Genomic DNA, 9842 nt, shown 5'->3' on the forward strand with positions numbered 1-9842 from the left:
GTCCTGGTGACCAAACCAGATGGGATCCTGCAACAAATATACAACTTTATCAGTGTATGAGACAGAAGGTGAGGCTAAATTTGAATCTTTTCTATGACTTACCATTTTCCTTCTGAAATTAACATTTTCATCTGTGGACTAACCTGGGAGATGATAGATAGATAGATAGATAGATAGATAGATAGATAGATAGATAGATAGATAATTTGTCAATCACTTACAAGATAATAGGTATAAGTATAAACATAAGTAAGAATATAGGAAATAGGTATGAATAAATGGGAACAATAGGACAGGGACGATTGTGCACTTATGCATGCCCCTTACAGACCTCTTAGGAATGGGGTCAATAGTGGATAGTTTAAGGTTAAATATTGATTCCAAATAAATTGATTATTTTCAGTGTCAACAATCCCCTTTCAACCCAAGTGAACCTTCTTCTCACTGAGTACCAAGGTTACTGCAGTCTCCTACACATTTGCAGAGCAAGGAGTTCTGGATGTGTAAGGGCAGAAGGGCAGAGGATAGAGTACAAATCTATCAAATGTTGTGATTTATATACCTGCCTCAGACATCTGGATGCAGTACCTAATTGGGGCATCGATGTGATGATGTCACTTCTTGTGTAACATCATTCTGTTGATACTGCAGTGTGCTTTCGATGCCACTGTCTTCCAGCCACAGCTCCGGCACACCTGGACTGTTGAATAAGTCTGCATTAGTGTAGTTCATCTTTGGTATATATTGTAAAACAGCAGAGGGGGAAATCAAGTCAATATTGATAGGGCCTTGGTCACTCTTTCTTCCCATTTTCCTTTTTAAAGGGAAAATCACTCATTGGGACAATGATGTTCTGATTCCTTTCCAATTTCTAGGCTTCTTGCATTATATCAAAAGATGGAAAAGGCAGCTTGGCTGAGAACATGAAAGGTCTGCATCCCTTATTAAGTAGAATGGCTTAAGGGGCAGCTGTGCTTATATGTTTGTCAACTAACCCTGATCCAAATCTGAAACTTTCAACCTATTGACCTCACCCCTTTCCTAAGAGGTCTGTAGGGGGCGTGCATAAGCGCACCAACGTGCCTACCGTCCCTGTCCTATTGTTTCTCTTATTCTTTTATTTTTCTTATATGTACCCATTTCATGTATTCACAACTATGTATACACTTATACTTATTATCTTGTAAACAATTGGCAAATCAAATAAATAAATAAATAAATAAATAAATAAACCTCTGTGAGCACCAGAAAAGGTACAAAACAGAATTCTTGGAAATGTCCTTGCCAGAAATGACACCTACCCCCAACCAAGCAGCACAACTAGATAAGTATAATGCAATAACATTACATTTTGCATAATTTCTATTAATTTCTGAATGCCTTCTGCAAAAAAAATTAGCAGGGTGAACTTTTCCAGGTAGCTGCTACTTCTTTATTTTGAACCATAATGCCCATCATTCTTAGCTAATGTAACTAAGCCTGTTGGGAGTTGTAGTTTGATACTGTTGGAGAGCAACCTGCTGGGAAGATTAATGTAGTATCCTTTTTAAAAAAAATATGTGGATTTTACTATGCTACTTCTATTGAAGCTTTGGTAAACAGAGATTGAAAAGAACAACTGCATGATGTCCCATTGCATTTCATCCCATTGGCCAAATAGGTTCATTTAATAAAGTCATGTTGCGGGTCTCCAAACTGTTAATACCTGGACTTCCCAGGAACAAGATGGAAGGCTGTACAAGCATTAACCATTCTTCAAGACTCCAGCACCAGTCATCCTGCCAGAGACAAAAATATCTCTTTGTCTTAGGGGTGACATAGGCAATGTTAATCAGGTGAAGGCAAGATAGATAAAAAGGGGGTGAGATTTTGAAGTAAGAGGAATAGATTCTTTTTTTATTATAGTACTTGTATTTACCATACACTGAACAATACAGCTGGCTAAGTCTGGATAAAGAGAAGGTCCCTTGGATTATTTAAATACAGTAGTGGGAGTCAGATCTATCCTTTGTAAAGAAACATATTATTATGAGCACAAGTGCATTGTTGCTCTTCACAGTTTAAGTTTAAGATCTTCCCACAGTAGCTTGGGGGATTATAGATTGGAGGCATTTAAAACAGGAAAACTATAATTTATGAATGGATAATAATGCACATTAACTCAAGTGAAGAAAGATTTGTAAGTATGACCTCATCCTAAGCTTCATTTCTAGTAACCCACAATAGAATTCAGCATTAGCCATGTAGGGAATTAGACTGCCTTGTGTGGAAGCCACAAATTGGCCTTTTGGTATTCAGCTTTTTGTTATAAGCAGCTATAAAAGAGCAAGACTAGCTTGGACAGAAAGGTTCGAGTATGTGCCAAATTCCATTCGGGAAGATTTAGAGCTTAACCAGACCACCACTTGAAAATGTCAACAGTCATCTTAGCATTATTGGTCCACAGGAAATAAAAAGTCAACTCCATTCAAAATTACAGCTGGCTGATGAAGGAAGGAAGGAAGGAAGGAAGGAAGGAAGGAAGGAAGGAAGGAAGGAAGGAAGGAAGGAAGGAAGGAAGGAAGGAAGGAAGGAAGGAAGGAAGGAAGGAAAAACAATTGGCTGCATGATAAAGGAGAACATTTATAGCTCAGGGTTGAAATGAGGGGTCCTTGGTGCTCTCTGAGCTTGCTTGTTTTCTTGCAGTTCTAGTGTTATGCTAACTCTCATGATGTTAGCTAGTTTGGGTAATGAAATGTCTGCAAGAAAACAATCAAATTTAGAGAGTACCAAGTGTAACACCAAGGACCCTCAATTGGCTGCATGTTTTTGTAGTTTCAGATCAGTCCTAATGTAGTAAATAAAGACAGTTTACATACTTTCCTGCTGCATTTGAGAATATTTGTGGATAATACTGAAGGTTTTGTCCAGCAATGATAATGCCCTAGTGGGAGACCAACATACTGCAAAAAATTGCAACCATTTTCATTTGTTCCTACAGGATCTAAAAGGGGAGCTGCCAAAGGAGTTTTTTCTCTACTTTTAACATATTTTTTATTTTTATTTTATTTTTATTTGGTTTGTCAATTGCTTACAAGATAATAGGTATAAGTAAAAACATAGTTATGAATACATGGATACATATAAGAAAAATAAAAGAAACAATAGAACAGGGACGGTAGGCACGTTGGTGCGCTTATGCACGCCCCCTACAGACCTCTTAGGAAAGGGTAATGTAGACAATAGTAGACAGTCTAAGATTAAAGTTTTTGGGGTTTGGGGAAGAAACCACAGAGTCAGGTAGAGTATTCCAGACATTGATCACTCTGTTGCTGAAGTCTTATTTCCTGCAATCAAGTTTGGTGCGGTTAACCTTGAGTTTGTATCTATTGTGTGCTCTTGTATTGTTATGGTTGAAGCTGAAGTATTCATTGATAGGTAGGACATTGCAATGTATGATTTTATATACTATACTTAGATCGGACCGAAGGCAGTGTAGTTCTAGGTTTTCTAGGCCTAGAATTTCAAGTCTGGTGGCATAAGGTATTCTGCAATGAGTAGAGGAGTGGAGAACTCTTCTTGTGAAATATTTCCGGACTTTCTCAACTGTGTTAATATCAGATACATAATGTGGGTTCCGGACTGATGAGCTGTATTCGAGTATTGGTCTAGCAAATGTTTTATATGCTCTAGTTAGTAGTGTAATATTACCAGAGAAAAAGCTATGTAAGATTAGGTTAACAACTCTTAATGCCTTTTTGGCTATGTAGTTACAGTGGGTTCTAGCACTTAGATCATTAGAGATGAGTACTCCAAGGTCCTTGACAGAGTTTGGATCCTCAACAAGGTCTTGACTATTCAGCCTGTATTTTATTTTCTGATTTTTTTTGCCAATATGTAGGACAGAGCATTTGTTTGTTGAAATTTGAAGTTGCCATTTGTTTGACCATTCTGATACATTGTCGAGGTCTTTTTGAAGGGTAGCAGTATTGTCTGTGGTGTTGAATAGCTTTACATCATCAGCAAAGAGGATGCAGTTGCTCTTGATATGATCACAGAGGTCATTTATGTAGAGTATGAAGAGAGTTGGTCCTAGAACACTGCCTTGGGGGACACTGACAGGTATAGAATTTGATAGGATGCTCCCAATTTTGACTATTTGTTGTCTGTTTGACAGGAATGCTTCTATCCAGTTATGCAGGTGTCCAGAGATACCATAAGATTTTAGTTTTAGGAGTAGTTTGTCGTGTACCACTGAATCAAAGGCTTTACAGAAGTATATGTAGATTGTGTCTATTGCTTTGCCCTGATAGAGTTGTGTAGTCCATATGTTTTTGCAGTGTAAGAGTTGCAGATTACAGGATAGTTTTTTTCTGAAACCAAATTGTTTATTAGAGATTAGGTTGTTTGTTTCTAAGTGGAGGATGATGGATTGGTTAATAATTGATTCCATTACTTTACAGGTGACGCAGCATAAAGAGATTGGTCTATAATTTTCAACTAGGCTGGGGTCTCCCTTTTTGAAGATGGGGATGACCATGGCTTGTGACCATAGGTTTGGCAAGGGGCTGGTCCTGAAAGATTTTTCAAAGATTATGCTTAGAGGTTCGGCTATGGCAGTGGATAGCTTTTTTAAAAAGTAGGCACATTTTCCATCCGGTCCAATAGATAGAGATGGTTTTAGATTGCGTAGTGCTTTTTCAACATTGTCTTCTGTAAAATGTATTAGATCATTGTAGTTGTCTGTGGTTCGACTAGGAAATACTGGGCATGATCCATTGCTGTTTACAAATACTGAGCCAAAGAATGTGTTAAAGATGTTGGCTTTAATGGTGTCGTCGTTGCAGTCTTTACCATTAGGTCCTTTCAGGGGTGGGATGGACCTTGAGTCTTTTAGTTTGTTGTTTCCAAAACTGTAGAAAGATTCAGTGGAAGAATGCCAAGACTGAGAACACAGCTTGTCCCTTTAGGGTAGTCCCATGATCCACTCAGTGCCAAGAAAGTAATTTTCCTTGCCACGTTGTGCAGGGCATGCAAGGAAATGGATAATTTCTTGTACTAAGCAGCTGGAGGAGAGAAGGGCTAGATGGAACAAATGGAGGGATCATAACAATATTATCTAGGGATAGAAATACATAGAGCTCTGAAGAGGTATTGTTAGTCAAGGAAAGTAATCTTCTATAGCTTAATGTCTTCAATTGGGAAGAGAAGTTTCAATAGATGATATTGACTTAGATGGATCAATGGCCTGTCCTGGGATGAAGCTGTAAGAAGAAGGCAATATTCATTATATGCTTTTTAATGTCATCTGTTTTGTTCAACCTGATGCTATTCCATTATTCTGAATGCTAAAAAGCAGTGCAACTTTTAACACCAAGACTTCAAACAAATACAATAAAAGGAAGCAATAAGCTTTGAAAACCATTTTTCGCAACTTTGCTATGATAATACTTATTTTTGCTAGATTTACTGTTTTCGTTTTTATGTTGACCCAAAGCTGTGTGTTCCCTTTGCTTCATCAGGACATTGGACAATTGGTTGAGAGCAATTTAATTCTCCATTGACAGGACAGACAACAGGCAAACTTCACAGGATATGCTTTGGAGCCATTATCATCTTGTCTTTAAATTTGATTGTAGGGGCGATATAAACATTAATGCATGTTAAATATTGATCCTCCTTAGGATGGAACGAATTATCAGAAAAATAGTTGATAGACTTTAATATTTAAGAGATTGCTGAGTGTGATGCAATTGCATGAGTTTATTGATATTTGGAGCATCCATTAACAAAAGACTTCATATATTATTCAGCTAGGCATCAATCTCATTCAAGAACAGATTACATGTGGGCTTCAAAAATATTTTTTGAATCAGTTAGGTAGAGATTGCATAGCATACATTTCAGATTATGCCCTGGATTTGAAGGAAGACACACCATTCATTCATTTTTGAGTTTTAGATTTACTGTAGATTGCTATATAAAGGACAATGTTATTTAAACAAAACATTTCATTCTGAATTTGGATATATTTTTTTTAAAGGAAACAGTGGGGAACAAGTAGTACTAACTACAAGACGGGACGTGAGAGGTTAAGGCACCAGGCTAGAAACCTGGAGATGGTGGGTTCAAATCTTGCCTTAGGCACAAAGCCAGCTTGGGGGACTTTGGCCAGTTATTCTCTGCCAAACCCACTTCATTGGACTGTTGTTGTTGGGAGGATAGAAGGAGGTATATTCATCAGCATGAGTTATTTATAAAAAACATAATGAAGGCAGGACACAAATAAATATAAATAAAATGAACAGTTTTACTAAGAACATGTATAATGTATAATGGAATATATATTTATTAATTACCAACAGTCATTAAGTAACTGTCTACCTATCACATTAACTAGCTATTGTTATTGATTACTGTACTATTGCCATTGACCATGCCAGCCAAAAACTCCAAACCAAAACAAAAGAAAAATATCTCTACCAATGACCTCCCAGACTCCTGCACATGTTTCAGATGTCTTGAAATCATCAATGAAAGCAAAATTTACATCAAATGCCGCCTGTGCGATAATCTAGCCCACCCTGCCTGCTTAAATGCAAACAAAAGCCTAGCTGATATGGTTAAAAATTCAGATACATTCTTTTATCTATGTCCATCATGTTCTCCTAAGCTAAACTAACTGAGTACCCTACCTGAGAGAGTTGAAAGCATAGAATCACTCATTCACTCAATAGAAGAACGCTTAGCAACATGTTTTAAAACAACTATACAAGCAAGCCTAATCTCTCTTGAAAAAAAATACAGCACAGATAAGTGAATACCTATCAGCTCAAAATCAAATCCCACAACAACCACAACCACTACCTCAACTACAATCACAACAACAACCAAAAATAACCACCAAACCACAACCACAAACAATTACTATCCCTTCAAATGATTCCACAAATAATATCTCCTTACTCATCAGAGACACCATGGAACGTGACAAGAAATGTCCAAATGCCATCTTATTTGGTCTCGAAGACACCAACGAATCAGACGACATCACCAAAGTTTGTGATATCATAAGCAACTCAAATACAACAAGCATTTCTCCTGAAGATATCATTGAAATAACCAGAGATGGCCCTGGGTGCAAACACAATGACGGCTCTGTGGCCCCAAAATTTTGTAGAGTTGTATGCAAAAATGAGTCCAGCAAATGCATATTCATTCATACAATATATGCCATTGCAAAAACCAATCCCAACTACAAAAAACTTCGCTCATGACCAGACTTATCCATACTGCAAAGAATCCGTTCCCGTGAACTCCGCGCAGAACTCAAAAACCATCTAGACAATGGAGAAAAGGATCTATACGTTGACTACAGAGCTGATTGCATCAAAAGAAAGTCACACAACCCACAACTCCACATCCAACCCCACCCCATCCAATCCAACATCACTCAAAACTAGGCATGCATGCCCCTAAGTACCTCTATTCCAACTACAACTGGCCTTAAATGCAAGCTACTCAATGCAAGAAGCCTTGTAAATAAAATACCTGAATTTCTCCTCTTACTAAATACGACTAAATTGGACATTATATTTGTCTATGAAACATGGCTCAATGCATCTCTCCCTGACTCCATTCCCATAGTAAGAAACTATCATGTTTACCGATCAGATCGTGAAATCCGTAGAGGAAGTGGTATTGCTATGTTCTATAAAAAGTCCTTACATCTAAAAAAACATCCAAGTTACCCAAGAGCTTGCCATTCCTGAGACCATCGTCTGTGAACTGTCCTTAAATATCACATTTCAGTTCTTACTATGTTACAGAGCCCCTGATTATGACGTCGAACATGTAAACAAGCAAATTCACTACTAACATGGGCAACATCCTGCCCACACACTTTTATCTTTCTTGGTGACTTCAATCTACCTCACATTAACTGGACCCTAAATGAATGTACAACTGAACCCACACATGCAATCTTCTACAATGCAATAACAAATCTGGGACTAGAACAACTAGTAACTAACAACACTAGACTTAACAACTGCCTCGATCTCATCTTCTGCAATAGTTTGAATTCAATTTATGGAATACAAATTAAAGAACCCTTTTCCAACAGTGACCACAGCATGATTGACTTTTGTCTCAACATACCTCCACACAAAAATCAACACAACGATGTGATCCCCAATAATAACTTCAAAAAGGGCAACTATGATCTTATAGACAACGATCTCTCATCCCTTGATTGGCAATTTCTATTCACTGGATGCAATACTATTGAAGACTATTACAACATATTTTTACTTGAAGTCCAAAGAGTCATCAAACTATATGTACCATTAACAACTCCCAAAACCAGAAAAAACAAATTATCCAAAAGAATAAGGAAGCTTCAATCCAAAAAGAGATCACTTTGGCAGAAAAACAAACCTGGTCACGTTGCCAACTTCAAAAGCCGATACAAAAATTTATGCCACCAGATAAAGACTGAATTCACCAATTATCACATTAAACAAGAGGAAAACCTTCTACACACCAATTCCACCCACTTAGAGACAAACAACCTACTCTCTAATAAACAATTTGGTTTCAGGAAAAACTATCATGTAATCTGCAACTCTTACATTGCAAAAACATATGGACTACACAACTCAATGAGGGCAAAACAATAGACACAATCTACATAGACTTCTGTAAAGCCTTTGATTCAGTGGTACACGACAAACTACTCCTAAAACTAAAATCTTACGATATCTCTGGACACCTGCATAACTGGATAGAAGCATTCCTGTCAAACAGGCAACAAATGGTCAAAATTGGGAGCATCCTATCAAATTCTGTACCTGTCAACAGTGGTGTCCCCCAAGGCAGTGTTCTAGGACCAACTCTCTTCATACTCTACATAAATGACCTCTGTGATCATATCAAGAGCAACTGCATCCTCTTTGCTGATGATGTAAAGCTATTCAACACCACAGACAATACCACTACCCTCCAAAAAGACCTTGACTATGTATCAGAATGGCCAAGCAAATGGCAACTTCAAATCTCAACAAATCTCAACAAATCTCTGTCCTACATATTGTCCTACATATTGGCAGAAAAAATCAGAAAATAAAATACAAGCTAAATACTCAAGACCTTGTTGAGGATCCAAACTTTGTCAAGAACCTTAGAGTACTCATCTCAAATGATCTAAGTGCTAGAGCCCACTGTAACTACATAGCCAAAAAGATATTAAGAGTTGTTAATCTAATCCTACGTAGCTTCTTCTCTGGTAGTATCACACTAATAACTGGAGCATATAAAACATTTGCTAGACCAATACTCGAATACAGCTCATCAGTCTGGAACCCACATCACGTATCTGATATTAACACAGTTGAGAAAGTCCGGAAATATTTCACAAGAAGAGTTCTCCACTCCTCTACTCATTATGCCACCAGACTTGAAATTCTAGGCCTAGAAAACCTAGAACTACGCTGCCTTCGGTCCGATCTAAGTATAGTATATAAAATCATACATTGCAATGTCCTACCTATCAATGAATACTTCAGCTTCAACCATAACAATACAAGAGCACACAATAGATACAAACTCAAGGTTAACCGCACCAAACTCGACTGCAGGAAATAAGACTTCAGCAACAGAGTGATCAATGTCTGGAATACTCTACCTGACTCTTTGGTTTCTTCCCCAAACCCCAAAAACTTTAACCTTAGACTGTCTACTATTAACCTCACCCCTTTCCTAAGAGGTCTGTAGGGGGCGTGCATAAGTGCACCAATGTGCCTACCTTCCCTATCCTTTTGTTTCTTTTATTTTTTTATTTTTCTTATATGTATCCATGTATT

Source organism: Notechis scutatus, chromosome 2 (genome assembly GCF_049901735.1).
Source record: "Notechis scutatus isolate UNSWTSFEM ecotype Mainland chromosome 2, rNotScu1.2, whole genome shotgun sequence".
Lineage (NCBI taxonomy): Eukaryota > Metazoa > Chordata > Lepidosauria > Squamata > Elapidae > Notechis > Notechis scutatus.